This window comes from Sminthopsis crassicaudata, chromosome 3, assembly GCF_048593235.1.
Source record: "Sminthopsis crassicaudata isolate SCR6 chromosome 3, ASM4859323v1, whole genome shotgun sequence".
In the NCBI taxonomy this organism is placed as follows: Eukaryota; Metazoa; Chordata; class Mammalia; order Dasyuromorphia; family Dasyuridae; genus Sminthopsis; species Sminthopsis crassicaudata.
Window position 1 is genome coordinate 623111648 of NC_133619.1, and position 15896 is coordinate 623127543.

General features: G+C 33.5%; 1 protein-coding gene across 4 annotated transcripts in view; it reads left to right on the forward strand.

The window, feature by feature from the left end:
• RERE (arginine-glutamic acid dipeptide repeats) overlaps positions 1–15896 on the forward strand; it is a 528280-nt gene that overhangs the window by 58565 nt on the left and 453819 nt on the right. Inside the window, exon 3 of one of the 4 annotated variants that reach the window (XM_074307768.1) lies at positions 4771–4951. The exons of the other annotated variants lie outside the window; for them this stretch is intronic. The gene's annotated coding sequence lies outside the window, so the exon portion shown is untranslated. The remainder of the gene's footprint in view (positions 1–4770; positions 4952–15896) is intronic. 4 annotated transcript variants of the gene reach the window in all.

Here is a 15896-nt window from a genome sequence, read left to right on the forward strand (position 1 = left end):
AAAAAAAAAGGAATATTTTCATATTTATTTATTTATTTTAGATGTACATGTATGCATGTTGTTACCCAGATAGAATACAACTTCCTTGATGAAATGTACTTTTTCATTTTTGTATCCCCAGTGCCTGCAATATGGTATAGGTACTTCATAAAAACTTGAAGAGTGATAGCTTCCTATTCTTCTCTCAAATCTCTAACTCCCTTTAAGATTCAGCTTCCTTGTCCCCTGTGGGAAGCCCTTTTCACACTTTTCTTCCCATTGATATTTTCTTATTTATTTCACAGTTCTTTTTGTGTGCTCTATAGTCTACCAATGTAACCTACTAGTTGTTCCCCAAACCCAGAACCTCATCTCTGCCTTTGCTCTTGATAGGCTGCTTTGTAAACTGTAGTATATTCACTTATCAATTCCATGTCCTGGATGTAAATACCTATTTTCCTTCAGTGCTCAGCTCAAAGACTACCTTTTTCAGGAATCCTTTTCTGACTATCCTGTTGTTAATTCTTTGTCCTTCCTTATAGTTACTTATTTATGCTGGCTGAAGAAACTATTGAAGACTGTTTCCCTAAGTAGTAGAGAGTTGTGATCTGTACTTCTGGAATTCAGACTTAACTAGACCAGTGAAACTGTTGATTTTTACCTTATCAAAAATCTTATTCGCAGTAGTCCTCTGTTGTCTGTCATCTTCTACGCTTTCTATTTTGCCTTTTGGAACTCTTACTCGGTTATTAATAAATTCTCCTTTATTTGAAACCTTTTCTTCTCATATTTTTCCATATAAACACATTAAAAAGACTAGATTCTTCCAGACATCTCCTCATCCTCTGAAACCTATTCGAGTACTGTTTTTTTTTTACATGTTCTTCAATGTTTTCTTCTGCCTCGCTCCTACTAAACTTGTACTTTATCATCTACAAACTCTGATCTTGTCATATCTATTTTCCCAGTTTATCTCCTCTGCTTTCATTTTCATCTTTTCATAATCTTGGCCCTAATAGAACGTTTTTTAAACTGTGCATCATCTTCCAACCTGAATGTTAGACCTCTTGACCTGCTGCCATTCATACCCTGTCAGATCTTAACCCTAAGGTTAAAAATGTTGTTTATGTCCTGTCAGCTCTGTTTGAGATGTATCATTCCCACTTGCTATCTTTTTTGTTTCTATCACTACAGAATGAGTTACTGAATTTTGCTGGAGAAAGTCACAAAACTGCAGACTGGGTTCTCTACAGATTCATGTTATTTAATTTCATCTGGGTCCACAGTGTTGAACAGCAGTCTTGTAAAACATATTTCTAAGTTAGCTACTGCAAAAGAGAACCACTCCCAGAATGGTTGAATCAGTTCAGAACTCTATCAACAGTGCTTTACTATCCCATTGTTCCCACACCCCATACAATATTTTGTTCTTTTCCTTTTCTGTCATTATGACTAATCTGATAGGTGTAAGGTGGCATTTCAGAGTTGTGCATGTGTAGTGATGTAGAGCATTTTCTTTTTTTATATAACCATAAATAGCTTTGATTTCTTCTGAAAATAGTTAGACACTATTTCATTCTGGGACCTAACATTGTAACTGACACATAGTAAGTGCTTAATCTTGTTAATTTATTTAGTGATTCTTTAGATAACTTCACTTAGCTTTAGTTGTTCAGTAGTTTTTCTCCTTACAGTGAATCTATGTCTCTTTTTCTCATCTTTCCTAATTCTGCCTTTTGTTTTCATGTGGAAAAAGTGTATTTATCCCTTCAAATACTTGAAAGTAGTTATCTTGCTCTGCTCTCTGTGCCTACTCCCTACTTTATGCTAGATATTTCTCTGTTCTTTTTGTTGAGCCCCATGACAACATTTTTAGTCTGAAAGCATCTTCTTGGCCTTCCTCTGGATGTTCTCTAGTTTTCTATTTCTTCCACATGCAGCCATATATACGCACATACAGAAGACTTTACATTGAAAATCAGTGTAACCACTTAAACTCGTTTATACTTGTTTTCATTGATTTCCTTTTTGTCCCAATTTGACACATATGGGAAAATGTTTAGTACATGTGTAACAGATTGCTTATTATCTCAGGGCAGGGCGGAGTGGGGAAGTTAGGGAGAGAGGAGAAAGAATTTGCAACAGAAAATCTTACAAAAATTGGGAAAATAAAATACTTTTGATTTTTTTTTTTTTCCATCACTTTCATGCATGTATGCATATAGGCTATAGTAGAATGTGCTCCCTCCTCAGACACTGTTAGGTCATCAGGTCATTTTCTGATGCCTTTCCCAGAACTCAGTTATGGTGCTTTCTCTCAACTTTTAATGGATTTTGAAAACCAGGTCCTTTCTCCTCCATATCTAGAGCTACTATACAGGAAACCTAACTTTATTTCTCCTAGCCTTTTTCCCATAGTGATATCACAGATAGTATTCTTAACTCACTTACATAACAGTAATTTTGTTAAAGCTAATATTAATATTCTTTATGAGCTCTCTCAGCCTATAAAAATTGTTCACTTCTATGTTTAGATATGTTCTTTATTCCACAAATCATTTACTCAGATGGCTTATTTAAAATAAAGGACCCTAGCTCTTAACAGAAATTCTAAGTATTTGGAAAACAGCAGACTTTCCAAAGAGGATATTCTTAAATAACTTGTCAGTTACTGTTGTTCAGTTCATGTTTCATGTCTTTTAGTGCAATGTCCAGAGACCTCCTGAGACCTTATCCAGAAATACACAGAAATACACTTTTTAAAATTAGAACAGAAGGGTTAAGGTTATTATGTCATTTTTCTTTGAGCCGTGGTGAGAAAACTGTTCAATAAAGTGACAGTGCCATGTACTTAGTGAGCACTGTGATTGATGTTGTTTATTCTGCCTTCCTTCCTTCCTTAGTCATGAAGTAGAACCTTCTATCTCTCTTTCACTCTTTAACCTCCAACTTCTTCACCCCCATCAATTCCTTCCTCTAAGCCAACAACAAATCTACAAAACACCTGCACCCTGGATACATGCTCATATGTTCCTCTGTCCATTCAAATGCAGTGCATTTTAAAAAATGTAATTTGAATTTTGAATGATAAGATTTTAATAGAGTGGTTTTAAACCTTTTTGAAACTCGGTATTTTATAAAGATCTCTGAATATGGTTCTCACTAGTTCAGTTGTGTCTGTTTGAAACCTAAGCAGAAATCAGACATAAAACCACACCAATGAGTCAATTGCTAAATTGGGACTAGAACCCAGCTCTTTTTACTCTTTACTGTACCTGATGATGCTTTCAGTATGGGAGAGGAAAGGACAATAGTGTCCCTGTCCTATTTTTTATTGTTGCATTTTTTACCTTGGCAAGAGACTCCTTTGAAATTCTCTGTTAACTGCCTGGCCTGATAACTGCAAAATCTTTCTTTTCCACTTTGAAATTTATTCCTGCAGTTAAAGCCATTGCAAACAAAGGTCTGAGGAGCCCTGGCTTGTTTCATTTGTGTCCTTTTGATCTTTTTCATTCTCATAGTTGAATCTGTTCTTCAGCTTTTCCTGTTCAAAGGAGGCTGCCCTTTTCCACCTTACACAGTAAGTGATTTTCCTAAGTGGACAGTCTGATTTAGTAAAAAACTGGTTTTTCTCTTTCTACTTATCTGGTTTCTAAATTTAAGTGGCGGGAAAGAAATAACAAGTGACAGTAAAAGAATAAATTTCTTAATTTTGTTGAATAAAACAATTGCACTTTCTTTGTCAAATTAATTGAAAATATATTTCTTTTCCTTTATGAGAAATCTTGATTGACTCCTTTTTATTATAAAGTAGTTAGAATATCAGGTTGAGCAGCATCCTTGTTACTCGATCTCAATTAAATGCACTTCATGAAACTATTTTAAGAGAAAACCTAGGTCTTTGATTAACAGATTTGCTCTTCATATGTGGCATTCATATGTGTATGTGTGGGAAGATCAGCTGAAGTCCATTTTAATGATTTACACATTGTTAAATGCTTGATATTAAGAATAATCCCCATTTTAAAGTCACTTTCACTTTAAATATTTTGGTAAACTCTATAGAGTTGCAAATATGAATGTTCCCTATTAAGAAATATTTGGTTTTTCCTTTTTATTCCCATTTTCTTGGATTAAGTTGTCTTTGAGAAAATTAGGAGCTTTTTTTTTGGTAAGTGAGTTTGCATCAGAGAGATTTGTTTTTGTAAAGACTCAAAAGTTCATTCACTTAATTGTGGGCATTGTGAGATTTATTAGTACTGGATTTCTTGGTTATTGGGAGGAAGAGATAGGACCTGGACCTGTGATTTCATCAGGAAACTCTCACTGCCTTGCATTTAAATATTTACTTAGGAAAAGGAAATGAAACAGTCTGGAGAATGGGGAAACTAATGAGTAGTTTTTGTTTTCAGGGAATATGAAAAAGTTTTCTTACTTTGTCATTTGATACTTTAAAAAAATATAGCTTTTTTGAAATTCAAATAGCTTCCTTGTTTGCATTAATAAGTAGTATTGGATGCAGTGAGGGAAAAGATGGCTTTTTAAATGAGGAAGTAATTTGTAAAGTTTCACATCTTCTAATATGAAAGTGAATTTCTTATCTGCTTCAAATTATTATAATTGCAGTTTCTTTTTTCTTTAAAATGATCTTATTCTTCAGCAGAAACTTTCATAAAGATATACTGGTATAGCAAGACTTACTAATATTTTAGAAAGAATATTACCAGTAATAAAAAGGACAGAATTATGGTCGTTTGATGCATTAATTTTAATAACTTTTTTTTTTTACAGCTCTTGAGCCAAGATGTGAAAAGTTAAACAGAAATATGGTTCTCATTTTGATTGTGCTGAATTTATTATGTCTTTGATATGGAGCACCATCTTCCCTACAGATATCGGAATAGGGCTGGTAGGACTTTGCTGTTTAAAAGATTGTGAGTGAAGTTAATTTTACATAACACTTGCATGAAAGGTAAATTTAAAACTTTGCTTATTCATTGTCAGTCAGAATAATTTAATAAAAGCCAATAATTTCAATGTTGCATATTAACAAATATCCAATTCCGTTTGAACTTTGTACATCATCTCTGTATTTTATACATCAATTTGTTAAAGAACACTTTGGTTTTGAAGACATTTTTGAGTGTTCAATAAAATATTGCATTTCTTTTTTGCATTCCATTCTATTTCTAGTATTCCATTTTTTGGTTATATTTATTATCTATATTAGTTATTTTTGTTCTTATGCTTTGCCATATTAATGATAACATGAAACATCTGTACTCTTGCTATACTTGTTCCTTTTCCTCCTCTGTCCACAAATATTGGATGATCTAGAATTGGATTTAGGAATCTGAGAAATACTCTGTCAGTAACGGTTGATTGAAGGTGTTATTGGTGATATTATTTTGAAGTGGGTTGCTCAGATATGATTCAAAAAAGAGGGTGGTCGAGAATATTCTTTGAGGATCATGTTTGGGTTTGGGTTTAGAAAAGAAAATTTAATGCATTATCATCATTTTTGAGATAGAGTTGTCCAAAATTTACTTAAGTTTTATACAGTTACAAAGTAACTGTGTAATAAGAAAAATAAATGTGTAATAAGAATCTGTTTAGTTATTTCTTTTTTGCTCAATAACAAGGTGCTTGATTTTTTAAAAATTGGTATATTGGTATATTCCTGGTACTGATTAGCTTTGTTTCTGTTGTACATAACTACTTTTTTTCCCCTTCCAGGTATAATAACCTTAATAATCTGTAATGAACATTTTTTTTTTTCAGATATCATACAAAACAAGGAAATGTATAGCTTTTGGCTTTATATGTTAGATAAAATGGAAAGTAAAGGGTAATCTCAAAAGTCTCAATGCAGCTTTAAATCATTAGAGCTTAAAGACTTTAGGTTTGAAAGTGCACTGAGACTTTTAGGACAACCTCTATACATTGAATACTTAATAAGCTCCTTATGATGTTGATTGTAATTTATTGTGATAACAATCAGCGATATGCCAGATGTTTTGATTGCTTTTAGCTTTATATTAAATTAAGCAGAGCCAGAGGCCAAGAGTCCATCTGTATGGTTGTTAGAGCTGGCACCCAAAGCAGCTTCTTTTTGTGGTGTCCCTTCCATATTTGTTAACTGCTTTCATTCCATGACCCTGATACTTGGGCAGAGCAATTTCAAGGAGAACCTATATCAGTGCAGTGAAATGGGCCTTTGGATCACAGCTTGTACTTGTGAAGAGGCTGACATTTTTCCAATCGTTCCAGGAAAAAGCTGGCTTTTATTCTTGATTAACTTGAAACCAGTGGAGACAAATGAAATAAATGAGATTATTTAGATTAAAGGGAAACTCTAGTAAAAGGCAGCAGCGTGTACACAAAAACTAGTCATTTACATGTATTTGTTTAATAGCTGAAGTTTTGCCAAACCAGCTACTAACCCTGAAAATTATAATTTGCTTACTGATTTTTGTCATTAATGCATGTGCATGTATTACTGCCTGGCAGCTGGGAAAGAATTTAGTTTTCTTACACTTAAAACATTTGTTGAAAGCACCCCAAGCCTTTGAAATGGATTAAGTGAATGCACCTTGATTTTTTTTTTCTGGACTCTTGTTGTATCAGAGTAATTGGCTAATATGGAAGCTGTACCCATGAGTGAGTGTAAACAATCTATCTGCAGTGTGAGTCTTTGAGCCATGGGGAAGCACAAGTATAATTAAGATGGCAAACCTTGCACATCAAACAATTTTCCCATCCTTATATACACACTTTCTTTTTTTTTTTCCTAGAAAATCACCTAGACATCTTTGAAATTAGACTTGAAAAGCATGTGCTAAAACCAGAACAAACAGCCTGAAATTTTTATCATAATGTTGCTTTTAAAAGTCCTAAATGTCCTCTATTTAAAATGAAATTCTTTTGTATTAACCTTCTTTCATATGCTAGCTTTCAGCAGACTGCAGAATTGCCTGATTTGACTTTCTAATGTAACTGTAATGAATCTTCTGGGAAACCAAACGATTGAACACACATACTCTGCAACTCCATTGTAAAATATTCAGTCAGTACTGTCGATGTTGCTGATTAAAAAGTGGTGGGGAAAGATTGGGGCATTGGGGACAGAAGTAGGAAAAAAATCCCTGATATATATTAAAGTCTAAAGCCAAGTACACTCTTAGGAAGATCTGCCTATAGTGGACACTGTGATGTATAATAACTTTGTTCAATATCACTTTTTTAAATATGCCAAGTTGGATTGGGATTGAATCTATTCAGTAAACCCAGAATTATGTTAAATTGTATGATTACATTGAATAATAATAATAGCTAGCATTTATATAGCACTTTAGACACTAGAGGAAAAAAAGTGACAAGTAAAGATAACAGCCCAATTATTCTGTGCATTATTCTTGAGTACCCAGCAGAGTAAAATATTTGTTATCCAGCAAATTCAGCTTCTCTATACAAGATATTATAGAAACCTACTATTTGGTGTTTTAAATATATGCTCATTATGTACTTGAATTCCTATTGTAACAGTTGATATATTGTCACTGGGAAAAAAGCGGAGAGTGGTTTCCAATGTAGAAGTTAGTTATTCAAGGTATTTATAATTGTAGTAATATGAACCTATTTTATCTGTCTGAAAGAAATTGAACACTAGAGTTAATAATTAAGGATTTATTATTTAAAACTGAATCTTATAATGAGCCAGATGCTGCTATATTGAAGCAGCCACTTTCATTAGCATTTTAAAGTAGACTAGAATTGAGTTTTAAATCGAGTAGTCATGGCTTTGAAGACCTGGATATTTGAAATTTTTTTCTAATCTACTTAAGAATTGCTAGATTGTATTTAATTTCAGTGTGAGAAGTAGCAGCATCCATGCCAAAACATCACACATAGGTCAAAGCTTTTTAAAACATTCTGAATTGATCATGAAATGTCTTGAAAATACTAGTCAAAGAGAAAATTGATTTTAAAAAGCTGGAGAATCATTCCAGCTGCAGAAGGTATAATTCAGTCAGATATGGGGAGAGATGTTGGTAAATAAGTGGGTGAATCTCTGGGTTAAGATTCTTTTTTATCATGGGAAACATTTTTAATAATAGCTTGAATAGTGTGATGAAGCATCTGATGGAAGCTCCCAGGAGAGAGAGATTATACTGGAGAGATATCATACTATGAATCATTTACACTAACCTCTTGCTGAAGAAGTACAGCTTGCATTTTTAATGAAGGGTGATTATATTTCATAAACAGACCTTTAAAAATTAAAACAATATTGATCCTTTTTCATTTAGCATTATTAAACTATGTTCTATGTCTCTTTCAAATAGTGACAAGAGAGAGATTCTGAAAGTAAATTCTTTTTGGAAAGGATACATATGTGTTTCAATACCTTGATAGCAAAAGCTGTTTGAAATAGAGGATCTTGGCATCTTTGAAGAAATACTTTTCAAAACTAATATTTTTTGATTCAGTATTTTTAATGGCTAGCTTTTAATACCTAAGCTTATTTCCTATTTTTACCACAAAATGTCTGATAAGTTTTATTTTTTTCTGAAAAGGCATATATGATACATTTATATAGAAACTGAATTTGTCAAGTTATGATATATTCCTTGCATGGTTGTATGTTAGATGACAATATTAATGGATCAGCAAGTGTAATATTTTTATAAATGAAAAAGAATCACAAAGTGTTAGTATTGTTTTATAGTTCAGATGTTCCAACCCCAAAGAAGAAGTAATTCCTTTGCAAATCCAAAATGTTAGTGATAATTATTTATGTAGAGTTTGAAAATTTAGAAAATGCTTTTGTCAGACAATTTTAAGATAGAAAATAGAATTACCATTTTAAAGAAGAAACTATCAGAAATATTAAAATAACCACAAAGCCAGGATAGAATAAGTACAACTTGTGGACCCCAGTCAAGTCCAAATCTGCTTTTTTCCCTTACTACCTGCTTCAAATACTTATATCAATGCCACAGAGCTAGGAAATAACAGAATAAGGACAACTTGTGAACCCCAGGAAAGTGCCAAATCCGCTTTTTTCCCCTCACTACCTGCTTCAAATACTTATATCATGCCTTGAGTCAAAAGTGGAAAGCTTTGTTAATTTCATATAGGATTGAAATTTCTTAATGATAAATGTCTTTTCATGTTAGCTTTTTATCCTCAAAGCCTAGCACAGCGCTTTGCTGAATATATAGAGAGAGTGACTGGAACTTAAGATTTCATTGTTCATAGAGAGCACCTGGTGAGTTGCTTAATCAGTATTTGTTGAATTGAAGTTTGCTTTCTGCCTTTTTTAAAAACAAGAATGAGATTTTTCAGTCTTTCATAAAAATCCAAACATAAGACTATCAGAATAAGTTGTGAATATTTAATGGGCAAGCAAATAAAAGAGAAGAGTTAAGGGAAACAATATCTGTAAAAGTATTTGAATGCTGCCATTTGAAAGCGACATTTTGCTTGGTCTCAGAGGTCAGAATTGGAGGAAGAAAGTTATGAAGAAGAGGAACCCCTTATCGTACAGAGCTATGCAAATATGGTATGGACTGTTTCAGGAGAGTTGTGGAGTTTCTCTCACAAATTCCTTGACTTATACCCGAGGTTTTTATTTTTTTAAGGAAGAATTTAGCTCTGTAAAGGTATTTGTAATAGTTTTCTCTGCTTCTATGTCTCTCTTAACTGGAAATTAAGGGGTTATATCCTTCATGGGAAATTTATAACAACTTATAATATCTGAATGTAATAGAATATTGTGCCATAAAAATAATGAAAGAGATGATTTCATAAAAACTGGAAAAACTTTTATGAATTGATGTAGAGTAAATTGAGAACCAGAAGAATTTACACAATAACATTGTAAGGAAAAACAGTCTTAATATATTTGTAACTGATTAATCAGTTATAATTCTGTAGAACTGATGATGAAAGATTTTACCTCTTGACAGAGAGGAGGGACGAAATAATCAGACTGAAACCTGCATTTTAGGACAAGGCTAATATGAGAATGTGTTTTGCTTAATTATATGTGTTTGTTATGAGAGTTATTGTTTTTTTCTATGGCATGTGGGTGGGAAATGAGTGAAGCTAGAAATAAGATTGCCAGAAAGAAAAAAGAAAGAAAAGAGGGGGGGGAAGAGCCATTAAAACATTTTTTAAATGAACAGAAGGAAGGCCAGAAGGAAATGGGGACAAGTAGAAAATGGGGGCGTTTCACATTAAATTTATTAAATACTTAAATGGAAAAGAAAGCTGATGAGAATAGAGGTTTTCAATGTTATGTACAATCAATCCTCGTTTTCTGTTCTGCTTTGTATGTAGAAATGCTGATTTTATTTGATGTCAAATTTAGAATTTCATTTCTTTAAAAGGGCTATCTTATCAGACATGTGTTCGAGAAAGAATTTGTTTTCAAATATAGATTGGACTGTGGCTTTTGTGCAACTATGAAATTTTGAGATTTTATAAATATTTTAGCTACTATCACTGAGAAATCATTTTAGGATTTTGTGATTTAGGTATTGATCACTGGAAATTAATACACTGGCATTCCCCCCCCCCCCCCTTAGGCTGGGGTTAAGTGACTTGCCCAGGGTCACACAGCTAGGAAGTGTTAAGTATCTGAGACCATATTTGAACTTGGGTCCTCCTGAATTCAAGGCTGGTGCTCTATCCACTGCACCACGTAGGTGCCCCTAATCACTGGTATTTAAATAGGGGATAATATTCTTACTATCTGATTGGGTGACTTTCAAGAGCAGACTTTCTTCCTAATCTTACCATTTATGTAACCTTTTTTGGGTAGCTTTTAAATGGATTATAGTCTAAGCTAATGTAGCTCAACAAAACTGCTACAGAGATAAAAACGAATACTTTGGGTTTCTCTGAAGAATGAAGCTTATAAATTCTCTATATAATTGTTTTCTAATTCCATGGAGTAAAAGTAACCTGTGTAGCATCAGTTTTATTTGTGTGCTCTTTTCATTAGTCTTAGAAGCAAGAGGTATATATCTATGAAAATGTCTTTCACAAAAGCCTTTTATATGGTTTCTTTCTCTCCATACCTGTGTGTAGATGTTTCATCTGGAGGGGAAAAAAAAGAACATTCTTTTTTTTTTCATTTCTTAATTTATTAAATTAAATGTAGTCAGGCTAAATTTTCGTGATTATTCTTGAAATGCTAGGTTATTAATTTTCTATGACTGAGATGGCATCTCCTCAGGAGGGCACGCTTGCACAGTGAAAAGTTCCCTGCTGCTTTGATAAAACAAGGCAATGTGATTTCAGCAGATGCCTTGGCTTATGAAGTATTTGTAGTTCCATTTGTTCTTATTTTCCTACTTCTTCATGGTAGCTGCAGCAGAATTTGTTAGAGGATGGTAGAGGAGAGCAAGAAACAAATTTCCATTTTAATCCACATGATTGTAGCAATATGGAATTTCAAAATCAGAAGGGATTTCAGAGCATAGTAAGCACAATTTGTTTTTTGAGCAGGAATCCCCTCTACAACATAAATGAAGGAGAGCCCATATCCTCATGAGGCAATCCATTTTGCTCTTAAGAAACTTCTAGGTAGGAAATTTTTCATTGTATCCTTTCTCTTTCCACCCATTATTCCTATTTCTGTCTTCTCAATCCAAGAGAACCAAATCTAATGTTGCTGCCCTTCAAATATCTGAGTGCAGTGATAAATTCTTGGATAAATTCTCGGACAAATCTTCACTTCCTATTTACTGGTATAACGTCCTGGTATAACATGGGGTGGGACATGAATGATCCTGAAAAGGAGACTGGTTCAGTAAGCACGAAGGAACCAATAGCATTGTCACTAAAATCCAGGGAGGGAGGGTATTTAGAAAGGAAGCAAGAAGAGGAGGTTGAACAGGGTTAGCTATAGATAGGTCAAGAAGGAGAGCACTGATAGACTTTTGATTTTTAGTAGTAAAGATGACATAGGTGATGTTGGACAGAGCAGTTTTACATCAAGTAGGAATGGAATCTCAGTTTGTGACATGTTGAAAAATGAGTAGGAGATGAGAAAGTGGAAACAATGAGTATACATAGCCTTCCTAGAAATTTGGCTATGAAAAGGAGATAAAATATAAGGCAATAGTTTCAATGGAGAGAGTAAAGTCAAGTGATGGGATTGTTTTTCCCCCTCTAAGCATGAAGACAATGTAAACATATTTAAAGCAAGGAAGGAAGAAAGTAGGAGATAAGAAGTTGAAAATTAGGGAGCAGGAGTGATCAGAGGAGCAAACTGTTGGAGGAGATAGTATGGGATGGCCATTGGCTTTGTGTACTGGCAGTCCAGGAAAAGCTTGTTAGCCTAGGCCTACAGATAGCACAAATCATTGTTCTAGCATAGGCAAGGACATTGTAAAAGAACAATTAGCTTTGCTTAAAAGGATATAGATATTGAATACAGAGCAATAAAACATATTGCTAATTCTGTTTTTGCTTCAATTGGGTGCCAAGACCTCTTATTGTTTCTCTCACAGAAAGGATACTTGCATAGTGTGGTAGAACTGTAAGATTTATGAACATTCCAGACCCCCAGAATGGGGCAGTTTAATATATAGAAGTGAGGGGTTTACTAATACCTTGTCACTAGTGAACAGCCTTTAGTTATTTGTGAAGTAAACCATTTTGTTCAACTTGTCAAAGTGAGGGAAGGCAGGATGTTGTCTTTATACATCCTCTAACTCCTCAGTGGGTTATAACAACCCTATAGGAAACTCCTCTATGAAATTGTACTCAATGCCAGCCTAGGAATTTCCCCCTTTGTTACGGGAGCCACCTGCTAGTAGCTGCTGGGGATCTAATTCTGACCAGCAGAATAGGTCCCTTCATGTGAGAGGATGATAACATATACAATACTAAGAGATTGAGAAGCAGTTGCATTTTCTGACCTCTCTCCTCTTCCCTCTTCCCTAGCAACATCTGCATCGGTAAATTCCTTCAAGTGTATTATGATTCACAGTTATGGGGGCTTTCAGTGAACAGACTGGATTTTAATTGTACAGTACCCTTTAATCCTTTACAGGCTTTCTGGGTTTTGCCCTTAGGTGTGGTCCTTAAAACCCATTGAAAACTTGTTTGCTTCCCTGGACCTGCTTTCTCCTTGGTAATGTTGATATCAAGGGAAGGTAAAATGCTGGGATGATATGAAGTATGTGGGAAGAGGAGGAAAACTCATGACATTTGACTTCAAAATTTTCAGTAAAGTGTGGGGTGAAGTTTTCTATTAAGAGAAAGAGATAATACCTTGAGAAGAGAAGATTTGAAACCATGCTATTAACATTGTTATCAGAACTGATTAGAGAAGAATAAAACTATTATGCATTAATAAGGACCCAGTCAAGAGTGGATAACATGTATTTAATAGTATAACCAGTCAACTTAGTTGTAATACTTCTTTTAGTAATACCTGTCAGATATGGATAAGGGAAGAGCTTTGACAAAATGAGATAGAGAGCATCATGGAAAATAAAATGGATAATATTGATTACATGAAAATTTTTAAAAAGTTATAAAAAAGTTGATAAATGGTCAGAAGATATGAGCAAAAAGTTTTTAGAATTAAAAAATCAAGACTGTCAATAGGCATATTACAAACATGTTCTTAATCAATATTGATTAGAGAAATGCAAATTAAAACAGATAATATATCAAACCTATCAGAATAATGAAGATGACAGGAAAGGAAAATGGCATGTTGGAGAGAATGTGGAAAAATAAGGACACTAGTGCACTAATTGTGGCACTGTGAAGTGGCCTAACCATTCATTAAGAACACTTTCCTTTTTCTTTGACCCCTTTGGGATATAGATTGAGTAGTAATATTCTGATCAAAGGGCATGCCCTAGGGCCTAGTTCCAGATTGTTCTCAAGAATGATTGGACCAGTTCATAACTATACCAGTCATAGTGCATTAATTTATCTATTTTTCCACATCCCTTGCAACATTTGTCATTTTTCTTATGGGTATATTTTGGAGTTTCATTTAGTGCTGACTTTGAGACTTGATGACAGGTTTTGAAGTGAATGCTCATGTAGTGCAATAATCTGAAGCTATGGGACTTAAAAATTGAATTAACCCAGAAGCATTCTCAAGCATGATAAAGAGGATAGTTTAATTTTATAGTGAACAGGAAAATACAAATGGATCTTGAATTTAAAACACATACACGTATTTGTGAATGATTTTAGGTTAGTTCAGAATGTGAAAAGGACTTTAATTCTGGGATCATACTGTATCATTTCCACTTAACATTTAAATGACAATTTAAGTTGTCTTGGCTATAAGCCTCAAAATAATCACCATTTTCCCTAGTGTCATTTGCCTATTTTAATCCAAGAAGTACAAAATAGCTAAAATGGTAGACTTGAAGTCAGGAAGATCTTCCTTAGACATTTGATTAACTGGATGACCTTGAATGAATCACTTAACCTCACTGAGTTTGCCCATCTATAAAATGGTTATAGCAAAGGTATCCATTTCACAGTGTTATACAGATTATGTGCAGTTATATCAGGTGCTTTGCATATTTAAGAACTCTATAGATTTGAGTTATTATTTTAACTAGTAAGAAATAGAAATATTCCTGTTTTCATCAGAATTGAAATAAAATATTTAATTTATTGGTAATCAAAAAAGTTTAAAATTGGTTGTTTTCTTTCATATTTTTCTGCATGTAGTAGTAATTTAGATGTGTTTGTACACATAATTGGGTTAGTTCAAAGTAAAGTGTGAGGTAAAGTTTATTAAAAAGAATACTTTTTGTGTTTATTGTGTATATATTTGGTATCAACTAATAATAGATGAAAAACTATCTTCAGATGCTATGGTTAACATCAGTGTTTGTTTAAGGCAGCTTAAAGCATCTGAAACAAAAACACTAGCAATTGGTATAAGGCATTTTTATTCCATATCTTTTTCCCCCTTATTCATCAGCATTATTGATGTTTTTGAAATAATCTTATTTTAATTTATAGTAGTTTGGCACAAACAGGATTGCTTTTGTTTGCAGGAATTAACAAGTTACTTTTTTTGATTAAAAAATGATTTCGGAGAGGAGTGTAAATTGGAATCAATGTGACAGTAATAGGACATAATTTATATCCTATTTGCAACCTAACTATCATTAAGTTTTTCTTTTAGTTATGAGTACTAGAAGCCTTCCTCTTCCTCTCTCTTTTGTTTTGACTTTTGGGCAAGAAAATATCTTATTCTTGGAAGAAACTAGAGAACAAAAATTTTGTCAAACTATAATTTGGGGAGGTAAGGATTCTAAGAGTCAGGAGGGAGAATATTGCAAACATGGGAGACGGGCCTGTGTAAAGGCAAGAAAGGTGGGAGACATTTAATTTGACATATTTAATGAATGTATAAAAAAGAACAAAAGATCATTTTTAACAAGGAGAATGAAAATGCTTGTGATTTATAGTATAGTGGTTATTCTTGAGAAGACTAGCATTTTGCCTATTCTTAAAAGTAATCTTAGAAATTAGTATACTGATTAATAATAGCTTTACCAGAAGATTCATAGAGAATTACTGAAGGTAAGATATTAATACACTTGAGGGATTATAATAGGATTAAGAGAAACTAGTACAGCTTTTATGAGGATGAAATGTGCCCTCTGTCTTTGTATGAGTTAGCAGATGTAAGGAGAAGGAATAACAGATTAGTTAACAGAATTCATATTTGGGACGTTGCCCAAAATTACCTTGTTATCATTGGGTACGAACTTATATATAGGCCTGGGTCAGGGGGAAGGGAAAGAAAGGGAATATATATTAAGTGCCTAACATGTGCTAGACACTGTGCTAAGTGCTTTTACATATATCTCCTTTGATCCTCAAAACAGTCGTGAGAGATGGGTGCTATT